General features: G+C 36.7%; 1 protein-coding gene across 7 annotated transcripts in view; it reads right to left on the reverse strand.

Moving 5' to 3' along the window:
* Window positions 1–25,695, reverse strand: part of NT5DC1 (5'-nucleotidase domain containing 1) — a 132,451-nt gene that overhangs the window by 81,261 nt on the left and 25,495 nt on the right. The window lies entirely within an intron of this gene.

The raw sequence follows: 25,695 nt of genomic DNA on the forward strand, positions 1-25,695 counted from the left end.
TCCTGTGTGTTCAAAAGACTTCTGTTTAATATATTCCAAAGTAGCCTTGTAACACTTAGAGTAGCAGCAGGCAAAACCACTAGAGCTTTACAAAAAATTGCAAGTTGCACAAAAGCAGTAAAAAATAGACTGAAAACAAATACGTAATTTTCTTTCATCTGCTTTGATGTCTGCTCTTCTTGTTTAAATACATTGGAAAAGTATCTGCATGAAAAAGTGTAAGAACAGGGTTACAAAAATGAGCATCTTTTATGAGGGGAAGCAGCTTACCACAGCTTTAAAACTGAGGCTACAATAAAAACTGTCTTTAATTTTTTTTCCTTTAAACAAGATTTGAACAGATACCTTGCATAAAAGTTGGGGGGTTTTTTCTACCTCCCAAGACTTCCTTTAAAATGATTTGTCTATTTTTAGGGGGAGAGAATGCTTCAGGTATTTTTCAGTCTGCACAGTGATTTTTAATGAATAAATTTTACTCCATAATCCTACTTTGAACTTAGGCTCTCAGCAGCCAGTTCTGGTGGCTGCCTTATTTTACTTAAAAGTTTAAGATTTGAAAACTGTCTTTTGAAGTGACAAAAACTAGCTTTCAATGACTATTCCAGATGACTCTTACCATGCCAACTATTATTGCTGCAATCTATGGACACAGCTAGACTAAGCTGAAATATTTTCAAAGCACTCACCTCAATAAAGTAAAAAATCCTCTTATCACAGGGTTACTGTGTTATACATTAATAGAGAAGGGCCCAGATTTGGCACAGGAAACCACCAATACAACTTCTTTTGTGCCTTATCTTACAGCTCATATTTTAAACTGCAGGTATGGGCTTATCTTTGCCAAACACCTTCTTCATACCTGAAATTAAATAATGTATGGCGATAACTCAGAAGAATTACCTTGCTCAGTATTAACAAGTGTACTTCACACCTAATCTCCTTGCAGATGATTTTACTTTTTACTGTGTTGTATCTGTAGTGTATTTACTTAAACACATTTGACCCAGTTCTACTACAGTTTTCGTTATCAGAGGTTCTCAGATGTATCTTATTTGCATGCAGGAACATACACACCAGGACACACATAAATCAACCTGCCCCAAAACACATCTATAAAAGCATAAAAGCTGTCACAGCTACAGCTCTCAATTGCACTTCATAGACTTTCTATATAGGAGGAGTGAGGAAGGACAATACCAATGCTGGGTTGGTTTGTTAACTTAGCAGTTTAAGGAAAATCAGGATCTTAAAGCTGTTTGGTGTTTGTTTCAAGCAAAAAGTCCCTGAAAGTTGAAATATAGGGCTTTATGAAGGCAAAAAGTCAGGACAAAGATACTTCAAATCCATGCATATGTCTGGGAGAGAAAAACGGCCTCTGGTCCCAGAAGCTGATATTGACTTGGTCTATTTTGCTGCAGAGCCTCCCATCTCTCCAGTCTTCCTCCCCTAAAGCCTATGGCTTTAAATCTTTTGTTCTAGTTCTTCACAGATCTAATCCTCCCAATCCCAGAGTGTCAATGCTTTGCCTCCGAAAGTTCCACTCTCCTAATGCTCTCCCAAACCCTCTTGCTCTTCCTACTCTACATCCAGTTACTTTCCAATCCTTTTGGAATAGAGCAGAACTTAACTACACTAGACTAGACTAGTTCAGATGATCATCTAGTCTACTGCTTTACCACTTCAGATCTGAACAAGAGTTAAAGCATGTTATTAAGGGCATTTTCCATATGCCTCTTAAAAACTGACAGGTTTGGGACACTGACCATCTTTCTAGGAAGCTCATTCCAGTACTTGACTAACTTGGTAAAATATGTCCTAATGTTAACTCTACATCTCCCCTGAGATGTAACCATCAAACACTCTCCCATGGAAGTTTGTGGCATTCAAGTTCCCACCCAAAATTATTCTTTTCCTGATCCACTCCTTCCAACTCCACACTGCACCAGAAACCTGCATACATCAAATCTCACCTTTCACCAGACTGGTATTGTAGCCCATGACACTGGAATTACTCAATATTGCTCAATATGCTCACTACCTTTTGTGTTTTCACTTCTGTATAACAAAACAAAACCACTGAAGACACTTTTAGAAAGTGATCAACATTTCTAAAGTTAGGCATGTCCCTAACCTTAGTTGGGCTGATTCAGGGCTCAAGACTTAATATTAGTATTTGTGCTTCAGAAAAGCCAATGAATAGTCTTTTTTCCAGACGTTTGTAGTCACATTGATAATATTAATTCTGTAATTGCTCACAACCTCTTTGAGGAGGTCTGTTTGATCAGGTCATCCTGCATCCCAGCACGTTCTTAGAAACTCCTCAGTTATGAGGGGGAGGACCCAAGAGGTTTGCTGCAGGTAGTCATCACCTGCAAAGATCTACACACTGACCATGAGCCCTACTCCCATGCTTATCGTCACAGACCATACCAACAGGAGCAGTACTAAAATCAAAGAAAGCTGGACAGTACACCAAAGAAAATGTCCTTTCTTTATGCTTAAATTGGTATTGTCTTCCCATAGCATTAAGAATTTAAAAGCACTTACTTTTTAACACATTTTTGCATATAAAGCAGGCAAACGTATTTTCAAATCTGACAAAAAAAATTTTATTTGTGCAGATGACCTAAGCAGTTGTTACAAAGAAAAGTCTTCCTTCATTTTAAAATGGATGTACCAGGAATCCCTAACATCCAAGGTTCAAATCTTCGTGGTTGGTACAAGAAATTAGCATGGCTTACCATGAAAATTGGTAATTCTGCCACTTAAAAGCAGCTTGGAAGATGAAATTATGCATTTTGATAGCTGTGCCCTAAATTACTTTGTGACAAAAATCACAGGAGAATATCCTTAATAATATAAGATAGAGTGAGAGAGGAATGTACTAGACAATATCGTTTCTCCTAAAGACAGATGTTGCTGATTGAGCTTTATTTTCCCATAATAGTCAGTTAGTGAATACAATTTTTAAAGATTCAGCATATCTTTCATTGGTAGCTTAAAGGACCTCCAAAGTGTATGAGGGTATACATGAGTCAGAACTTCAGATTTTAATTTATATTTCTATTCTGCCAAGACCTGACTCATTTACAGTGCACTACAACTTCAAGCTATGCTCCCAATTTACTTCAAGCTATTATATGAAGATATAATGAATAAAGTCTTCTAATATATTTATGGAATGGACTGACATAGTAAAATTAACCTAATACAGAGCTGTGTTTAGGAATCACCAAATTAGCATCACTTTATCAAATATTGTTTGGCTTTGGACATCTTTTTTACATAACAACATTTTTCATTAAAGTACTTGTTATCTGGTATCCCTGTATTTTTTTTACAGCTTCTCTTCAAACTCAGTGACTTTCTGCAAGCATGTGGGAAATTGCAGATCTCTATCCTTTTCTTTGTTAATTCCATTTTCCAATGAACTTATCTTTCAGATGTAAATTACTTATTAATGCCCCACATGTAATTCCTTACAGGACAGTTTCTTATTTATTACCAAGTAATTTTCTGGAAAAGTGACAGTATTGAAAAACTGACCATAGCCTGGAAAATGGTTCCAGAAAGCAAAAATAATTCAACTAGTAAATTCTCCAGCAGTACCTAATATTTACATCTTTCAGTATTATCTGCTCCCTTGCAGTCCAAGTGGCATGGCTGGACCACATCAGCTGTGGTACATTCCTCCACTCTCCCACCAGAGGGGAGAAGCACTGTCACTGATGACTCCAGTCTCTGCACTGGCTGGGCATGGATACCAAAGACACACAATGGCCCAGCAATAGTCATTTTATCAACTTTAGAACTCTCCTCAGCAATTTACACCAGGAAAGAAACAAAGAGCAATGACAATGCTGGGGGAAACAGAAGACATCTACACCTTAAATAAAGAATATCTGCCTTTTGCAAAGACAAGCTTTAAACCTGTACTAAGTGATCCATTAGGACATAATCTTTTAAGACTCAGGCTATAATTAGGTAGTAATTATGGGGAGGTATTATTTCCCAAGTAACACTGCTCACAGTTTCCTACCCCAGCGTCAAAGGATACATGGATTCTTTGAATAATAGAGGTTGTCATCCCCCATTATGTTGCAAAAAAGGTGAAAGGAAAAAGACTATACACAGTGGATTCTTTTAACGACAGAATAGGCCAGGGAGAGCAAAACTGCAAGCCATGATCAACCCTTGAGCAGTCAGAATCAAAATGAGCATAAGTGATTCATTTGTATTTTAGATGATAGCTTGGTGTTTATTAGGAAGTGCAGTAGGCAGTGCTTGTAGTCAATGTGCTTGAGGCATTACCTTGAGTAGCACTGTCTGGTTATTTTTAGGATGGGCACCCTGATGGGTGGCATTAAGGACATCATAATCCTCTGTTAGGCCACTCTGCAGATGGCAGTGTATTTGCAAATATAATACATAGCAATTGACAGGTGCTCTTAATTTGGGGTCTGGATGAATAGAGATTGATAGCTTATTCTGCTCTCAAAATGGGCAGTAAATAAGAGGCAGACCCCATTTTATGGAACAGAAGAAAACAACAAGCCACTGCGTCAAGGTTGTCTAAATATAATCTATGTAACTGAAATAAGACTATTACGTCCTTATTAGCATATTAACACATCAGTTACCCAAGCATCAGATTCCTTTCAAAAAGCTGCAAAGGAAAAGACACAATACTGAAGTTAATTAAGCAGATTTGCTCTTCTGGTAGAAAAAGTGTCCCAATGTTCAAAATGTAAGACAGGAAAAATACTTGACTCCTTCCTGCAACACACACCCCTCCAGTCTTGTTTTCCACTATGAAACAGTTTGAAATCAATTGGCCATTACAAATCTGAACCAGACCAGTTTCATTTCCTGCAGAACATCATCTTTTAACTCAAGATGTCTAAAACTAGTAAGTAATCCAAAGTTTTCAAATATCTAGAGTGCTCTGATATAATCAACCTTTTAAAGTCATAGAAGATAAATTGCAACATAGCTTGCTTTCAGGACTTCAGTTTACTTTTAACCACATAAGGGAACAAATGTCTCTGTTTCATACACAAGGTGCAGGTTTATAACAAAAAAAAACTTGTGTTCATGGCTAGAGTCAAATAACTGTATTAAAAACATGGACTGTGGAACATTCTAAGTTATTTATGGACCTGTTCCTCCTCTGGTCACTCTTACAATATAATGCTGATGGAACATCCCTATAATGATCTTTCAATTTTCTAGAATGGAAGAAAATTAAACCAGTAAAAAGGTTTGATTAGTTTTATCTATCTCAGCTAAAGCAGATCCAAGAAGAAACTGACAAGTGCCACACATGGCAGAAGGAAATGAGGAGAGCACAGGAGGGGGACTAAAGGACAGAGCTAGGGCAGAGAAGCTGACCTTTTGGTGGCAAGCAGCCAGGTAGATGAGCTCAGCTGTGAAACTCTGGCTTAGCCCATAAAGATAATTAATTACTCTCATAATTCCACATTTACCATAGACTACTAAGCACATATACACACATTGCTATTTTGCTGCAAGATAATTCATTACATGGTATGTCGTAGACTTAAAGCCCAGAAATAGGGGGATGACAATCAGCATTGTGATTTGGGCTTTATCCACATGTGGCTTATCCTTCTGCCTCCAAATTACTTTGAATTAACAGACTACAGTAGCATATATTACATATAAAAACTTAACCTCCAAGTACCTACCCTTGGAAACACACATAAACCATTCCAATGGCTGTAACACTTTGTGAGGGGGGAAAAAAATTAGGGTTACTGAGTAAGAAAGAAGTACATATCTTGCATAAATATAGGGGATACAATTTAGGAGGTATAAAAACATGGATTTGACAAAAATGCTGTGTAACATCTGGGAAATTATTTAACGCCATTGCTTAAAAATAAGAGACAAATGTCAAAATTGGAAGGAAGTTCTCCTCTTGGCATTTTAGATGTTCAGGTTAACTCTTTCAAAAATGTCTTTCAGTGTTACAGATTTCTTAGGTTTATTCCAATCATTTCTTAGGCCAAACTTTATCTTGAAAGTTATTAAATTAGGAAGCAGGATTACATTACAAAGAAAAAGGGATGGAACACTTTTAAAATATGGAAAGTAACGTGAAAATGCTGCATATGCTGAAGATATTATCTCCTTTGGCTTCTGTTATTTTCTTTTCTTTTTTTTTTTTTTTTTTGTGAAACATATGGCATTACTACAATTTAAACTGTGAGCCCCCTTTTCCTAGGAGCAAGGCTAGTACTACTCACAAGAATAGTCACTGGGAAAAAAAGGGAAAGAAGCAAGGGGCAAATTTTCTGTATGCAGTCTCTCTTGTCCCATGTAGATGACCTTTTCTGTGCTAGACTGAACACTTAAACTATTGTAGTAAAACATATGAAATTTTAGGCTGAGTTATTAAAGGTAACCATAATGTATCTGTGGGAATTGCTCAGAGACACCTTAGGTTTTAAATAGAAATGTTAGAATACTTTTAGCACTCAGGTATGTATTATTTTTACTCTTTACAAAAATTTTTTACTTTAAGAGAGATTGCTAGTCTGGAGGCAGGAAGATAAACCCTGTCATGTTTGTCCCCTGAGCTGACCTATGTATGAACACATCTTCCCTGTTCATTTCTCTTACTATAACGAGAAAGAATAATGCAAAGGAATATAAGGAATATTTTTTATGTTGAATATGAATATATGAATGCTACTGGACAGTGCTGAAGGTGCCTTGGTATGATGACTGGGTTGTGCTGCCATAAGCAAAACCTCTTTTCAGCCATGGCAATCTTGGTTCACTACACGCCTTTGTCCAATTGAAATAAGGACATGGACATAAGGTGTTCAAAAGGTCATGCAGAGAAATTGTAGTGTTAGATTGAACCAAGTTATACCAAAATTTCATATCAGTTTCTATCTCTCAAAAACACATTGCTCTTCTGATTCTTCAAAAGAGTTAATTTTCTGCTTTCATCAAAATATAATGTCTCTTGTCCATTACACATAAACCTTGACAATTAAAAGCAATGGAAAGTAGGGGCAAACTTCTCATATTTGTAAAAGTGCTCCACACACAATTCCAACAAGATGCCATTTCCATGCTACATAGTCAAATGGATTACAAGAGATATGCCGTGTTTCCATTTTTGAACTAAGCAGGCACGAACAGACAATGCAGTAATTACATATGTAATTATGTGACACCGAATAGAAATATCCTCACATATGGAAAATGAGAAGAACAAATGTAGATTTTAAAAAAGGCTATAGTGAACTAAGTTGCTGATAATAAAAATTATAATCTGAACAAAATTAAGAAAACCAGAAGGAAAAAACATTAACAAGAAATGAAAGGTACATAACAGTAACAAAGATGGACAAAAGGATAAATAGTGCAACTGTGTTACTTGGTTTTTGACACAATGCCTTGTTTCTTTTTATAAGGTGCCTTGTGAAAATCATACTTTTCTCTATTTCATCACATCATTGTTTAACATTTAGGTTGAAACTGAAAATAAAATGATAAAAATACCAATTTATTCATGAAGATTACAAATTAAAAGCTATTTGTGATCTGTTGAACTGCTATTATTTGTGGGCTCAATCCTCAGGCAAACAGAAGAAAAACAACTGCATTCCAGCTGCAGAAAAACCAGGCTAAACTCAAATAACTGTTAATAATGTCAACATTTTTTCCCTCCTTAGCATTAATATGAATTTTACATTTTTTCAAACTGCTAAATAAACAAATAGATCTCTAGATAGTATAAGATAATGATTTCTTTTAAGTCTACAAATAATCAACATCTGCCAATGTTATATCTCATTCTCAAGTAGGAAAAAGTATGCTTTCTCTACAACCACAGAATGCACTTCCATGTTTTAATACTTAGAGTTCAAATAAATAAGTAGCATTGTTCCTCCTTGGCCACTTTCAAATGTTTTAACAGACCTTTCAAATAACTTGGCACTGTCTGCTTCTCATACCACATCTGCCTAAAGGTTCTGTAGCCAAAGTAAACACGTTGTGTTTAACTAGCAAAGGCCAGTTTGGAAAGAGAAATTTACTAGTTGACCATAAGTTGGAATGGCTAAATTAGTGATGGGAAAATAGTTTGGATTTATTTTTTTAAAGTAAATCTCAGCAAATTCACTCTTAAGTCCCAAAATTTGTCTTTTAAAATATCTCTGGTAGATGCCACTACTTCTCCTAACCCATGTTTGGAGGTTCCTCCTGCCATAAATCAGCCCCAAAATAATACTTCTATCAGTACATCACCAAACATTTTTTAAAGATAAGTTAAACTGTCTTCTGTAACTCCTGATCTTTATGGAGGGAAAAAAACACCATCACACTTACGAAAAAGATAACTGTTTTGTGAATCATGTGAGCAGTCTGTGCAATTCTATGGGGCTGTTTGGGTGCTGTAAGCAGAACCTGCTCAGCTGAATCAGTAATTAAAAGCATGAGTCAGCTTTTGAGCTAAAGAAGGTGGCTCTTACACTATTATCTGGACTAGCCTTTACAGGAGACAAAGACTAATACTACCTAATGTCACTTACACAAATATTTAGCTTTTCACATTGTCTACTCTCTAAAGCAGGTCTTTTGATACACCTACATTTCCAGAATACTATTACAAACTACATCTGTTTAAAATGAGGAAAGATAACAGCTCTGGAGTACTTCATGGGAATGGGGCTCTGTAGTCTTTGTTGCTGTTGTTATGTTTTTTTCACTTTCTTCTTTTCTGTAAATTTATGTGAATCAGAGATTATGGATATGGTAATTTCATATGCTACCTTGACATATGAGGTTAAGGTAAAATCTCTCTTGACACAATGGAAGTGTTTATATTCTATATAGAAGGGGACCTTTAATACATAAGTACTCTTGTCATCTCTTCAGTCTTTACTGTTTGTAAAAACAGCAGTTGCTCTGATTTCTCAGAAAAAAAGTGTTTCATATATAAGTTTAACTACAACAGATGTTCTCTGCTAAAAGGAAAATATCTGCTTTTCCAATGGGTGTGGAAGGATTTATCTTTCGCTTTCTTTAAAATCGCTCAATCACCGAGTGAAGTTCTAGGAATGCACTGTAACAGACGCCGAAGCTGCTCTCTCTCAATCCACTGCCTCACAGAATACTCCACAACTGGTTATGCATATTTGTTACAAACCTGACCATTTGCCATATACCATCTGCTGTATTTTGCAGTTCAGAAGGAAGAAGTTCTGTTCAAAATCATAAGCACACACAATAGATTTCCAGCCTCCTCACTCATCCAGCTCCAAAGCCACTTTCCCCATAGCATCCAACGGAGAACTGCTGCGTGGAAGAGGCTCCTGCCAAATCCTAGGTTTGTGTTCTCTGGCATTTTGATGGAAATAGTTTGGTGTAAGAAAAAAAAAATCCTTTTCCTTTTCCAGCCGTGTTCTTTTTCCACTCTTCTTGTATTCTGCAACAGTACAACTACTTCTTTTGCTGTAATTTGATAGTTTATTTTAGATGACCAGAACTGGCAGTTCTACACAATCTGTTGGACACAGCAGTGGTATCTGTGCAGGCAGGTGCAATCAGACTCAGCTTATACTCTGGTCTGGCTGCACACAAAGCTGCATTAGCATGGATGTCCCCTTGCAAATACATGTCTTGTGCTGCACCACTCCAGGATGGTCACACAGCTTCCAGTGAAGGCCTGCTTCACATCCAGCTGGCTTCTGCAGGATTGCAAAAGTCTGGTGCCAGCTGTATAGACATGTCCAATGTGCTCAGAGGCTCAAATACAAAAAAGCAGAATTTGCTTCGTGTAGCTGGCCAGAGGCATGAACCATGCTGAGGAGCACCTTTCTGGAAAGCTGCAGCTTCTAGAGAAAAGATAAGCTCTCAAGAACTCAAATGCAAGTACAACAAATCTTCATGGGGTCAATTAGACATTAGCAGTGCAGTGGAAGATGTAACACAGCACTTGTGAAGAGTTAGTAAATGACAGTCAGAGGAAAAGTACAACCCGCTACCATGGACTCAAATAGAAACTGGCATCTCAAATTTACTTGTGTACATTTAGCAAGTCACAGAAAGGGTTTTATATCCACTCTTCTGGTCAATAAAAAAGGAGCTGCTTTGGTGTCTCTCAGCATGACTTGCCAGATGCAAGTTCAGTCATGCATCTGTCAACAGAAACATTGTGAAGGGCTTCACGTAGGTCATGTAGGCTTTGGGCTTGCCAGGCCTGCCAGAATTCCTTTGTTGACTCATATTTGCAGTCACAGCCTTATTTCTACTTTAGCCTTTCCTGTTTAAAGTAATTTTCTGGCTTGAAAGACACATTTCAGACTAATTTAGCAGACTACCCCAACAGAAAACCTTTGACAAGAGCAGGGCTTTTGTCAATACGGATGAAGTTAGGATCCAACAGACTCTACTTACAGATGCAGGGGACCAGTCCAGACATTTGCTCTGGTGAACAGCACAGTCTGTCATTCTGCTCCCCATCATTTCCAAAGGAGATGAATGCTGTTCTGATGCATAACATATGAGTTAATTGAGCTCTATACATAAATGCATCAATTAATATTTCTCAAAAGAAAATTACAGCGTTTAAAATTACTTTGGAAAAGAGGAAATTAAAGACACTTGAAAAAGTAAAGATTTTCATGCACCTAAAGGTAAAGTCTTGAGAACAGTTCAAGGAATGTTCCTCCTCTGATAAGGAAATAATGCTTCCCCTTCTTTAGAATTTGCAAAGAATCATATTTAATAGAATTTTTACAAAGATTTCTATAGCTTACCTAATTCTGATAGATATCTCTTGGATGTCAATTAGTATAAAAGTTGAATTTTTAAGTCAGGAACTAGTTGCATTCAGAGATTGGAAAAAAAATGGTTATATATTTTCATAAAATTTCATAATTTTATCTGGATTAATTATTACATTACGTTTCAAAAACTAATGAGTATTTTGTAATAAAACATATGATTTTTATGTATCGCCTGAAAACTGTGTTGGAATTAAATTCTGAAAATTAGGTGATGCTAGATAACTTTTTATCTCCAAATATACAAAAGATGTCTTACAGAAAAAGCACATTTTTAAACTTTATTTGTTCAAGTTATCCAAGTAGTGTGCATATGATACCGTTTATGCATATATATGCACATATATGTTTGTAGGAACATATGTACTGTATCCAAAAGACAGAATATATATCATATCCAATCAAGCAGAAAGATGACAGGATAAGAAATTGATCAAGAGAAAAAGAAAGATATGAAAATAAAACCACTGAACTGAGAGAGAGAATGATGTTCTCAAAATACAAAACTAAGACTAATCAAGTTCTTTTGGAGATGTAGGAGAGATTGTGTCTGCAGTGGCCATCTATGACAGTTCCTGATGCTTAGATTCTCCCAAATCAAAACAAGCTAATATAGCTCCTTGCATGCTAAAGTGGTATTGCACAACACTCCAGTGCAGAAAAAAAAAAAAAGGGAAAAAAAAACCAGAGGGAAAAAAGGACAAGAAAAAGAAACTCCTGACAAACAACTGAAAGACGTGATAACAAAGGGAGTTCTCCTCTGTGGTGTGAAGAAGGATCAGGAGCAGTCTGTGAAGTAATCAGAGTAACCCATAACTACATAAAGGCCAGGATAGAATGTTACATCCTTGAAGATATGCTTTGGGCAGAAACAGAAGCTACTGGGCAAGCTTCTTTGGCTCGTATTATGACAGTAGGAATGAATTATTGTAATGATCCAGTTTGGCTTTAGAGATTGAAAATATTTATAATTATATTTTGCTCAAGGAGAATAAGCTGTAAACACACGTCAAGACTCCAGAGAATTATTGGAAAACCTGGTATTGATTTCTCGGATAGCAAGAAGATCATTCAGTCTCAAAGAGTTTAAATAAATTTGAAGAAAACAAGTACTGAGCAACGACAAGAAGGAACTTGAAACGAGTGGCATATCATAAAAATATCCGTATTTGTTTCCTGCTGGAAAAAGCTCCTTTCAAGTTCACAGACACAAACAAAAGAGAAGTGCCCTGAATTCCAAACCTGACTTGATGGAGTGGACAGCATTCTTGGGCTGTCAGCACAGCAGGATTTCATCACCAGCCTGAGTTCCTCTGCAGCTTCTTGGAGCTAAGAGCCATGAAGCAAGTTTTTCATTTTGCATCTATACATATAAAATGAATGGGAAATTTAAAACTTTTTTTTATTCAGCATGTCCAGGCTAGGACTCAAACTCAGATGATCTTCAGTTCTATTGAATAAAAAATATTGTATTTGCAATGAGACAGATGGAAAATTCTGCTCTCAGACAGCATGACAGGAATCATAGTAACAAAATTAGAAAATCCAGAGCCTTCCCCAAGAGTAGATGGTGATTCTGTCTGAAGTTTCAGGATTGCTGACTTTTGTCTCAGGTTGCATTTTTAGAGGAATATATTTTAAAGTGAGTCAATGGACAGACTATCATTTTTGGTGGTCTAATACTAAACATTGAGTTTTGTATATAGTGCTTTTAAAGAGAAGTAAAATATGACCTTAATTATGTTCTAGTTAAATTTTTCTATTTAAAAGCAGTGATTCTACATCAACATGGTTGGACAAGATGCAGCAAGAACATTTTGTACAATGCAGCAATTTTGTGCTACCTAAAGACTCTGTTCTAGCCAGCTTCATAAATGTATTTCCTTTTCTATTTTGGCCTTATTTTTCTAAAAAGGACTCATCCTACTTATGCTGCTTGGCTCCATGGAACCTCTTCTTGAGCACCAGGAGTTGATATAAGGAGCAGCAACAAGTACTCCCACCCACGCCATGGTGAATATGTAGATAGCCCACAACAGTACAAGCAAGCATCAGACACACTGAGGAGCAAAGCTAAAGATATGGAAGCTGGAAATAAATGCATAGGAAAAAAATCACTGAAAAACTGAGATAAGCATTCAATTCTATACGTAGTTACATGTTTTATGTATGAAATGTGCAGTGTTCATATTTCTAGCTACAAGCTGTCTTCTCCCTTTACACTCACTTCCATCAGACCAGAGAATCTTCAGGAGAAGAAATCCTGAAGCTCTAAAGGGAGCAAAACCACCTCCTGATGTGGTATTGGAAAGAGGATAGCCTGAAAGCAAAACAGATTTCCGTTGTTGTTTTCTTATGGTTTGCCATTTTGCCTTTTTGCAAACTTTGGAAAGCAACTTTCCAGCGCTGACAGGCTGAGAAAAAAATCAGCAGTAATAGCAGTAAAGGGAAAGGGGGCTATTCTTAAAATGTATTATTTTAGTATAATTATATTCCATTGCTCCCCTGCCCCAAACTACAAAACTACTACCCGACATCATGCTGAAGTCCAAAGAAATAAAACTAACCCCCCTATCTTCCACTGCCTAACTGTTCTAAATAAGAACTATAATACAAATGTAGTCAGCTGTACGATCTCATCATCCTCCATCAATGAAGGTACTTACATATGCATTTTAGGAAGGTTTGACTAAAATGTGGACAGCACCTGGCCTGATTTAGTCCTTTTGGCTAGTTCTGCCTACAGGGAGTAGATGCCATTCATCATCATCAGACACTAAGGGCCAGATGCAGAGAGATGCAGGCATTACAGAGCATTCAGTACTGAATAACAATACATATAATAAGTACTTAAATAATGGACACAATCAGATACCTAAGAATGAATTTCTAACTGACAGTATATTGAGTGCCAGAGAATGCATCAGTCAGTCACTGGAGAAAATCATGAATTCTTATCTCCAGCCTCATCTGAGGACAGCAGTTTGTTGCTGCTATAAAAGCGGCATTCAGAGGATGCCTCACCTAGGATGAGGCTATCTGGGGCATGAGCATCAATGTCTCACTGCCTAAACAGAGCTAATTTTGTGACTACTTCAAGCACCTTCAAAACTTAAGCCAAAATGTGTGGTGGCTAGCAAGGCATTTTCTAAAGGAATCAGTTTTACTGATGTGAGACAGCTCTCTTTGCAATAGCCACGCCTACTCAAATCCCTTTCAGTATTGTATTTTCCACTAGAAAGCAATCCTCACTTTGTTTCCAGAATTAAGAACTTCAATGCTTAGAGGAAATAATTACTGCCTACACAGTGAGTTTATTTTTATGAACATGGGGCTGAAAATTGTCTTTTTTAACCTTCTCACAGCCTGACCAAACTAGAGTTAATTTTCTTTTTAATTTCTCTTCTGCTTTTACCATTTATTGCTGAGCACCCAAGACTCATGCTCTTGGAGTGACACCCGTTGTGCTATACTGTAACCTTTGACACTGGCTCCTTTGTGACTGGCAGGGGAGATAAAACATATCCCTGATTTCCTGAATTACAGATCTTGTCTGACAAATCAGACTGTAGCACACAGTAATGCCAAGGTCTCTAAGAGAGGACCCTCACTTCAGCTTCTTTAGGAAAGAAAACTTCCTGAAAGTCATAACGTTTACTGCATATGAGCACCATGAATCCACAGTGCACAGTATGAAGGCAGCAAGGCAAAACTTTGGACAGAGTGGACTTGTGGGCTACATCTAAGTAAACTAAGAGATGACATAAGTAACTGAGCACACTGATATGTGATCATATGTATTTGTATTTACCATTTTAGCTACTGCCATATAAACAGCAGCAAACATACATATCTAAATATATATACGTGTGTGTGTGTGTGTGTATATAAATATATGTATGTATGTATGCCTTTGGCAGGCGAGGTTGCTGTCATGAGGACACTAAGAAAAGCTGGAGGTTTGTGCAATCGCAACAATCCTTAATACCTGCCTAACCACAATATCCAGAAGGAAGCAAAGAGCAGGGGGAAAAAACCCTAAAAGAGCCCTAAAAATAATTAGATACACACACATATGCAGCATTTAAAAAATCTAATTCTCTCTCTGTACTTCCATGTAATGACTAACCAGTTTCAGAAAGCATCCCCACAGGATGCACCCCGAAAGATATACTGATATTCTTAAACATATTTATAGTCTTCTACAGATTACTGTGATATACACAGGAGGGTAACATTAACAGTCCAATCAGCTCCAAACCACAGAGAATACAGAAAGTTTTTCTAAGTTTTTTGTCATCTAAAATGACAATAACTGAAATTCAGAGTAAACATTCTGTTCTAGATTAATAAAAACAAATGACTGACCTTGGGAAAACAAAATTTAAAAAAACAGTTCTTATGAACTTTGCCACTGTTTTTTATACTTCAAAAGAAAAAAAAAATCCACTCATTTTCAAAAAGAGCCAGGAACATTGCAATACTCATCTTTAAAAGGTTCTCCAAATGAAAACTTAATAAATGTCTGGGATGAAGATGGGAAGCCTGAAACTAGTTTAGTTGTGAGTTTCAAATTTTCCAAAGCACGGGTTTCTTACTCCTAGAATCTGTCTAGCAAGAGGATCTCAGAGGGACACAGTTACCAGTAAGGAGAGAGAGAACACAGAGATAACAAGTGATCACGCTTTAAATTACAGTACTATAAAGGACACATATGAAGCACTTGCATTCTTGGCTTTTTTTTCCTCGGGAAGAATTCATTTAATCTATAGCAATTGAGTGTTAGTAAACAACTTTCAATACTAGTTTTTGTAGATCAAACAGCTTTTAATAACAATATGAAATATTGTATCTTTAAAAATAAAAAGCAAAGACTGTGAAAATAGTTTTTCTTAAAACAAAAAACTGATGCCCTGAATTGCAAAAGCATAAGAGAAAAGAGCTTAAACATTAAAATAATTATCTGATGTTATAATATGAAATATATATAATTCACCTTCAGTGTGAACTGTGAGGTTTCATTAGGATTAGGTTTTCAGATAAAACGCTGCCAAATTTTCTCCAGTCCAACTGCAATTTTTTATATCTCTTATACCTCATGCTTTTGCTTTTTCAGAAAGATTTGTTTAAAACCGTCTGTTCATCCTTTAATAAAAATATCAGGAAAAAGAATCTCTACCCTAGTCCTGTACATACATCTTGCAAAGCACCTTCAAGGAATTAACTCTTTACACAGGTTTGGAATTTGGGACATTGTGGTACAATGTGCAAAATAGCCATCTGCCACTACCACGAGATTTTATACAATTATTACAAATTTCTGATTGTATTTGCACAATAAAGGCTTGTTAGAGTTTGGCAGTTAAATGCCCCGAAGAGCTTATCTACACCTTCTGCCTCAAGATCTCACACCTACTTAGTTGCTTAACAGACCACTCCAAAAGAAACAGACTGTGTTTCTTTTGGAAGAGGCAGTGGCAGAATATAATCACATCTGCTTTGTCCTCCTAGCACAAGAACAGAAACTTGAGATGCTTCCTATGTGCCTTCCAGGCATGTGGCATAAATGCAGAAGTTGAGGAAAAATGCTGTGTTGTAGGGGTACAGGGAGGTGATTAAGGTTTGATGGGCCATAAACTTGACTGCAGAAACTCAGAACTTGGTTGTTAGACTCTGTTTATAAATTCATTTTCTGTTAAATACAGACTTAGGGCATTTATCTCCTTGAAAAAATATCAGAGGCCTGACCCACATTTGCATAAACCAGTGCAGGCCCCACTGCCATAAATGGAATATTTTACTTCACAGGCCACTGTGCAGCCACCTTAAAAGTAATTAGATGCCATCAGTCCTTGATTATAAGATATTTGTTGAGACTTGGACAGCCTAAAGTCCTTTCCTGAACATTAGTACAACTTGGAAAAAACATGTTTTCTTCCAGCAGACACTGTAGATTAGGCCCTAAAATAACTCCAAATACAAAAAACAATCTTGTTAATCATGACCTTTTTGCAGTTGTATGCATGTAAGTATGCAAACTAACTTCTCCCAACTACTAGACACAAAAAAGCACCTACATCTGAGGTGTCATACTTGTTCTTCAGGTAACTTAGGATGAAGGATTCCAAGGAGCATTTTAACAGCTTGGGAGAGAGGCTTCTCCCGGGGCTTTGAACAACACCATGAGGCAGTTTTCCATCAGAACAGCTGGATGGTAGTGCATCCTGCATTATCATTCCATAGAAAAATGGTTTAAAAATACTGGAATTTTAACTTGTTCTCTATTCCTGGATTTGCCAAGTCTCAACAGAAACAGGTCATTTACCTCTATGATTATATTTGACTTTCCTTGCCAAAAGACCAAGATCCTGTGTTCCCATGAGACCATTAGCCCTAACTGTGAGATTCATAGGTAGCATCACTGTGACAGCTTCTAATCAAATTCTCCAGAAACTTCAGGTTGTTTTCTCAGAGAATACAAATTTTTGCAGTGAGGTCTTTCTCTGCTTCTGAAAGATGACCTGAAGTTTAAATATTTAGAAGTTTAAATTTAGAAGTTAAAATTAGAAGTTTAAATATTCCAAAGCAGTTTTAGAAATATCATGACAAAACTGTGTCCACTATTCCAATTAAATTTGTAAAATAGATCTTGCTTTGCCAATGCAAGAGTTCTTCTTATCTTTATTTGGCATTTTTAATCTCTGGAAACTGGTAAAGGTAGTAAAATCATCCTATACCAGTATTAAATAGTTTGTAAGGTTGACCAGAGATTATTTCACATATCAAATAAATTCTACTCATGCTCCTGCCAGCTCTGTTTTCCAACAGTATTGGCACTCCCTATCTGACTAGCCTAAATATACTTTCCCTTAGAGTACCTGCAAGTTATTGGTGCACAAACAAACAAAAACCCCTGCTCTAAATGACTTGTATGTCTCAGGGATATAGCACTGCAGGAAGGTCTCAGAGGGAAAAGTCTTCCATAGTTCACGTAAACATCCTGCGGTCATCGGCACAGCCAAAGGTGGAATCCAACTCTGAAACCCAATACAATTTATGTACACAGGACATACCAGAAAAGATCTGGATTTAGACAGGTATAAAAAGGAAACAGGAGGAAAATATTCTAGTGTTTTAATTTTACTTTTACTTATTTACTAATTTTAATTTTACTTACTTACTAATACGTAGGTAAGCAAATACATCTCACCACAGGTCTATAGACACAGGAGGTCTATTTTCTGAAACAATAAGCTCTCTCTGAATGACCTAACATGCATTCTTGGTGACCTAATATTTCAACAGACAAATAGTGTTATGCTTATGTCCTGAAAAAAGGAGAATGTTTAAAGATGTTCAGCTTTATATAAAAATATTTCAAGCTGCTAAATGAAAGGGTTTCAATCAAAAAAATCAAATTCTAAATCTCATTCTTGTAACTTCTACTGGATTTTCAGATGGATCTTCTGTATATAAGGCTTCTTTTTGAATCTAATACATCTATATCTAATACTGACATCTATTGTTGGAAAAATGTGAAGTACCTTTAAAAAAAAAGAGAAAGCTAGCATGCAGAATGAGATTGCAAATATAAAGATAGAACCTTGCTTTATTTCTAGTGCAAAAATGGATAACCAGATACTAATTGGATAAGCCATGGAATTGACTCTACCAGATTTATGTTAACTGATGTGATAAAAGTAGCATAGCTACCATATCAATTAACAGCACCCATTTTAGCCACAGCTTCCCAGACTCCACACTTTTTTTTTGGTTGAAAACTAATTTAGAGAAACCCTTATTTTCTAATGTTAAAAAGCCCTCCCCAAATCATCATATGAAACCTTCTTCCTCTGCAGACAAACAGCTCTCAAACTGGAATCTACAGTTTGTTGGAGGACAAACCCAAAGGTTCTACAAGACTTCCTTGAGAGAGACGTGTCATGAGATAATCATACAATTCAGAGTCCACATCACAATTTGGACTATGTGACATGGAAAAATGAGTCTTTCCCTCCTTATCCATTTTCCTATCCCACTTCTGTATGCAGCAGAATTCACTGGTAGAGTATCTGTGATCTGTGGAGATCACCATCAACCGGTGCAGAAGTCATTTAACACCCTCCAGCAGGAGTCCAACCTTCAATTTTGGTTTTTCACCATTTAGTACAGTAGCAGCAGAGGCAGCAAGTATCACCACTGGAAACAGGATGATGTTTGGTCAGATTGTCTGTCATGAGTTTAGGAGCCCCTATCTTTCCTGGTATCTCCATATGTTTTTGTATCAGTAGTTTGGGAGGTATCTATCTGCTTCACATACGCCTCTTTTATATAACTATCTCTTGATCCACTTTTGAATGCAAAAGCATACTAGTTAAAGTTCATAAAAGAAGATCATCCCTCACATTCATGTGGTTTTCCTCCTATGAAATACAGGAGACATTGAAACTTGTGATTTGAGTCAGCTAATATGGCAAATATCACCTATAAAACTTTGTAGCCCTGATGCATTTTCTGTAATAATAAAAGCCACTGCATTAGCACTTTATTAAAAGCAAGTAATTATAACTCTCCTTTGTGACAATATAATGCTTGTAAAAATTCAATTTCAACTAATTGAAATGAAAACTAGTCCTATGATCGGGAACAGGCTCCGTGGATGCAAGCTTATTTCGCATAAGTGAGAGAGTATAAAAAAATTTATACAGGATCATAGAATTGTTTAGATTTCAAAAGACTTTAAGATCATCAAGTCCAACCATTAACTCAGTGCTGCCAAGTCCAACCATGTCCCTAAGAACCACGTCTACAGGTCTTTTAGATAACTCCAGGAATGGCGACTCCACCCCTTCCCTGGGCAGCCTGTTCCAGTGCTTGACAACCCTTTTGGTAATGAAATTTATCCTAATATCCAATCTAACCATCTCTTGGTGCAACTTGAGGCCACTTCCTCTTGTTGTATCATGCCTTACTCAGGAAAAGACAGTGGAACCCGCTCCAACTTCCTTTCAGGTAGTTTTAGAGAGAAATAAGGTCCCCCCTGAGCCTCTTTTCTCCCGGTTAAACAACTTCAGCTTTCTCAGCTACTCCTCAAAGGACTTGCACCTACCATATGCACATGCACCCACTAAAAGATTCTTCCAAAGTTTCAATTTAAATAAATTAAAACAAAACAGCAATATTTTAAATGCCAGACTTAATAAAACAAACAAATCCCTTATTTTTAAAATGAACTCAGACAACTTTTATTTGTTCTGGTTGTAAAAGTCTGGATTTCCCCCTTTGGCACCTGTTTTTAAACATGGGAGTTTAAAAACAAGTCTGTGCCAATTGTCCAAACCACAGCAGGTAGTACAGCCTGTGAATGAGACTATTCAGCAGGATGACTACATACTCCACTGGGTACACTTGAAAAAGCAGCTCAGTTACACCTATTTTTCACCAACTATTTGGAAGATTCCCCTAATTATGGGATACCAAAGGAAGCTGCATGAACTTTTTCACCTTTGGGAAAGTAGAAGTGGTTCCCACTCTTTTTTTTCCTTGGTTTCTACTTTATTCACTGTGGTTCAGGGCAGTCTGACAGAAACCTTGAGTCCAGCAGGCACAGAGGTAGAGAAAGCTATTAAATAATCTAATAAAAATCAGTGAAAAAATAGAGCACGAATTTAAAAAAAAAAAGAATAAAAATAGTCCTCGCTGGGAAAATATGACTACTTAGCATTTTTACATTTCTATGTGAATGCTCTTTTTAAACAAGAACATCAGGTACTTACTAAAAGAGAAAGAATACTTGCAGTAATTTTTAAAGACCAATGATCTATTTAGTGTGTTTAAAAAAAATTTAAAACATACTGTGAAATGACAAAGACCTACAGAAAACAAGCCTCCATCCTCCATCACTCCCAGAAAGTTTGATTGATTTTAATCTAAATCAAATTCTTAAAGAAAAGCTTCATAAACCATTGTATTGACACAACTGGGAGTGGAATCAGCATCAATCAGAAGGCTGAAAATGAGCATCTTCAGCTAGAATGAATTGGAAAACTCTTTATCTGGTTATGTTTAAGTAGCTCCAGAAAGAGTTTTGTGGTACTCCATTGTCAAAATCCAGGACAAAATCTTTGCATTTACTCAGGATATTTAGTGACCAGGCACCTGGAAATTTTATTTTCCCAAAATGTGCACAAAGTTAACTGAATACTTCCAATCTTCCTCTCCATGGAAGTCCTGCCATCAGCTGCATGTTTGCACTTTTAAATGTAATTAGTGAAAATACAAAACTTCATATAATTAAACATTTACACTACTTAATTAGAAAAGTATTTGTGAAAGAAAGGATGAATATTTAATATATAAACCCAGCTTTGTGTTTTCAGTATCTTGAAACTGATCGGTTTTCAATTAAATCCACATATCTGATAGGAGATTCAAATTAATACTTTCATTTAAACAATATTTGTTATTTTTACTTTCAGGAGCAAGGGAGGGAGAAATAAAAGTGAGGGAGGAATAAGGTCAGGCCAACAGCATACCCAAGGAAAACATATTTTCTAAAATCAGTACTTCTGTTTGGTATCTTTTACTCAATTACCAGAAATTCTCTAAGATGGGTGAAGATTATCTTATCTTTATACAAGCATAATGAACATGGTGATAAACAACGTAGTACTGTTACAAAGCAATAATCAATAATACTTTCTGTCTCAGAGGATTGTTTCATCAAAAATTCATGTCAGTCTCAAAGCTTTCTCTATAAGCTAATGTGGAACACATCTTCTCTTGAGGTTTCAACATGGTTTTTTAGTGTCCCTGCAAGTTAACTCAGCCAGAATACAACTACAAATATTTAACTGGGTGTCATCTATTTAAATATACTGCTATACTAAATAGAGCTCTTGTGATCAACAGTTACTTGAGCTGAACAGAATAAACTGGTCAGCAGTCAGTTTTGCAGTGCCAGAAAAAATACAGACCATCTTTCCATTACTACTTGAAAGGAGGACATTTACTCAACCACAATTACAAGTGTTAAAAGAGTATAAGGACTTATAATCTATAAAAAGAGTAGTACAGGACTGTAGGAGTAACAGAGTTTGTTTTGGTTTGTTTGTTTAAAGAGAACTCTTTATTATATCTCAAAATATGGATACATATAGGGATCCACAGCCCTGCACATTACCTCAACAAGCCTCTTAATTAAAAAAGACAACATGCATTCTGAAACTCAAAATAAATCTTATTTATTTTTCAATTAGCAAGGTAAATATTTCCTTCAGCAAGACATTTTCTAGTCCTGTGCAGCCCAAGCAGCTAGTGTTGGAATAGAAAGTGCCCTCCATGTAAATAGAACATGACAATAATTACAAAACAAAACAAACAGCAACAGAACAAACAAACAACCACCCAGATTTCCCACAGCTATCGAGTTAACAAATTTTCTGGTTTCCTATCCTTTGGGTCCATTTGACTGTGAGTAATAAAAAGCTGAAACCCCTCTGTATTAGTTTGGCCTGCCAGGTACAGTGGAACACTTTGTTCCTCTGCACTCCCATTGAGGGCTTACCTGGCTGCTATCGTGGGAGCATGAGAACACACTTCACCACCGTGTGACAGAAAGGGATAGAGGACAGCTTTAAACCATGGAGTTGACACGATTCAGGAGTTTCCAAAGTGCCATAAAGCATACCACAAACTAGGAAACCCAATTATTCCTTTAATTTCATGGCAGGCTTTCAAATTCCTCATGGAAAATCTTAAGCACCTTTCTTTGAAAACTTAAAATTGGAGACTGGAGAATTCATTCACCAGAGATGGTGCTAAAAGCTGTTAGGAGTCCTTTGCTGTTAGAGTTCTTTCCAAAACTACCATGACTTTTGGGTATAAGCATTTTAACTTGTCACAGACTAGGGAAGTCTTCAAGGTCACTTCAGGCAGATAAGAAAACTGGACCTGAGCCAGAAGCAGCAAAATCATTGGGTCCTGTTGTTGACAGTGTTTCGGTTTTATATGATCAACAACAAATGACTCCCCATTTTTCAGTCCACTTTTTAAATTAAAGGAAAAGTCTCCCACCAGCACATTCTTGACTCTTTCTTCTCAACTGAGATTACCTAGCCAAACAAAGGAAGTAAACACCTCTCCATACACCAGGCTCCTTGAGTACCATATTTTACCATAAACAGTTATTATAATCCATATAATCCATAACAGTAATTTTAAGAAAAAAGTCAGGATTAAGACTAAAGGCCAATTATTAAAAATAAGATAAATTCCAAGTTAAAGCTGTGAATTCCTACTTTTGGAGAACTCTGTTATTTGAAACTAAACCCATTGTTTGTGCTTAGATGGTGCAAAAATCAAGATCACAGACTCCTTGACAAAACAATAAATTAATCATATTCACACTGAAAATTCTCAGCATCAAGAGCATAACTGGCCAGTTCCCAACTACTGCAAGGACCTAGCACAGCCTTTTCTGGAGTTTTGCTTCTCAGCTTTCTTTTTTTTTTTTTGAGGAGTGCATGACACGGAGTGGTTTCTTGTTTCATTACAATTTATGTTTAATTAAGATGTTCCATGCTTCTTCCTTGTAAGCAGTTACTTATTGTGGGACTCACTCAAGTCACTCTGTGAGCAACTTGCAGGCTTGTGGTGAAAGTCAGTTGCCATTTCCCAAATCATGGTGTCCCTTCCATTTTACATGTGTTTTCACCGACTCTGTAGGAGTAAGAGACTGAAGCAAAAAGGGGATTTGGAAAGCATGCATAAGTGCTTGCTTTCCAACAACATGCAACAACAATCAGAACACTCAGTCAGCAAATATGATGAAACACTGCAGACTGCTGCAAATGGCACTGGAGGCTTTGACTTCAGTACCTAATTCATGAGGTGCATAGAGACTCTATTTTGAGTCTTTTTACTGCAGTTAAGCTTACATGACTACCTTTAAATGGGAAGATGCAGCCAGTACACTACTGTACTGGTTCTGGAGTAGCAGAATGGATCAAATTTTATTCCTGACTATTACATTTGTGGGGAGAAGGGAGTGAAGACACCTTCATCTGTAAGTAAAGACAACTTTCTAAACGTGTAACTATAAAACAAAAGCATCTGAAGGTTTATATTTTGAAAACCGTTTTCCAAACAACCTTTCTTGTGTACAATGTGCTGTTACTGTAAATAGATACACGTGTGCCTGTTGCATGTATTTTTGCAAGGGCAAATAGATACCACAGCACACCTTTCATATGCACGCTTAGCACTAAATGCTCATCAGTGCTCTGCCAACATGAAAGAGCCACAGCAAAAGGGAGAACATACAAAAGCAGTGAACTCCAATTCTACCTCAATTTCCCACACCCACAAAAAACAAAACCTCAAGCCAAAGAAGTGGCATAAGATAGCACAATAGGGTGGAGCTCAGGTTAATCACAAGGACAAGGGGTTTGCCTATATATACACCTTTTGACCCCACAATCATCTCTATTTATGCAGAGACACATAGAGATTATTCACCTTCCTGCCCAGAGGGAGCCAAGGCAGGAAGCAAGGCTGCTGGGCAAATATCAGTGTAAATTATTGGTGCTTTTGTAACATAAGCGTGTCTGCTTTGGGGGTATTTATGAATTAGGTAAGAAATTAGCACAAAACTGTGTGTGCATAAAACTGTCGCCTGCTGTACTTAACCAAATATTGTCAAATTAGCAACAACCACACTTCCCACTGAAGGCTGTATATTTAAATGCTTTAAAAAATCGAAAGCTATTTTTGGATTTATATGAACCAAAAAAGGGGCTGCAGTTGTGTTTTTTCAAGGAGGAAATAAACTTTATGCCTATATATTTGCTACCTCTGTCAAAAGTGGATGACTGGATTCTCATTTGAGTTTATAGACTAATTTTTTAAATAAAGTACCTTGAGAAGTTACACAAAAAACCTGAGGGACAGTGTTTCCTTTTCTGAAAGACTAAAACAAACTGAATGCATATGTGGGGAGTAGAAGTGCCATCTCAGACATGCAAATATTCTCTGAAAATCACTGACCAGGTCAGGCATGCAAGCTTAATGGAGAAAGCAGGCTTAAGTCTGAAGACCCCTCCAGTGAAAAGGGTTATTTAAAAAAATAGAACATAGTGTTGTTTAGAGGATGGCTAGGAAGAAGAATAGAAGAAAAGAACTGTTCAACAATACATTGAATAAATTATTGCACCAGTTTAAGTTAAAACATTAATCCAGTCCTCTAGTAAGCAAAGGTATTAGCACAATTGGAAGCAGAACAGACTTGATGGTCCACTGGTCCCTTTCAGTACAGTAACTTGTGTTCTAGGATATTTGCCATAATACATAAAAGCCAAAAAAGCTGAAGAGTGTGGACTTAAACAAAGACACATAGCAGGTAAAACTCAGCCCACGTTAACCTGTCATTCCACAGGACAGCCACAGGGTTCAGGGCCACCAGCTCAGTCTTTTGGTTGGAACAGTAACAGGTGTTCCTTCTGTACCTACCATGCATGAAAACTGACAGTAGTATGCATTATTTATTAGTATTCTTATAACTCCTACAGAATTGAATACCATACATGAATATCTAAGAAGTCTGCAATTGGCAAAAGAGTTTTAATACACAGATAATTTATATGTATTTTTTCTGAAAGCAAAGTGCACTATATATTTAATTCTACAGTTTCACCCTAAATCCGAGAAGTTTGTTTCTTGTCTCTTACTTTGACCTTCAGTTTTAAACAATTTTCCAGAGTCACAAACAATTCAAGGACTTAGAGTTACTGCCTACTTATTACTGAACTTCAATAAAGTGATGCTGAATCACTGTAAGATTTATTAAAAAAAAAAAAAAAGAAGAAGTTGC

Source organism: Aphelocoma coerulescens, chromosome 3 (assembly GCF_041296385.1).
Source record: "Aphelocoma coerulescens isolate FSJ_1873_10779 chromosome 3, UR_Acoe_1.0, whole genome shotgun sequence".
Classification (NCBI taxonomy): Eukaryota; Metazoa; Chordata; class Aves; order Passeriformes; family Corvidae; genus Aphelocoma; species Aphelocoma coerulescens.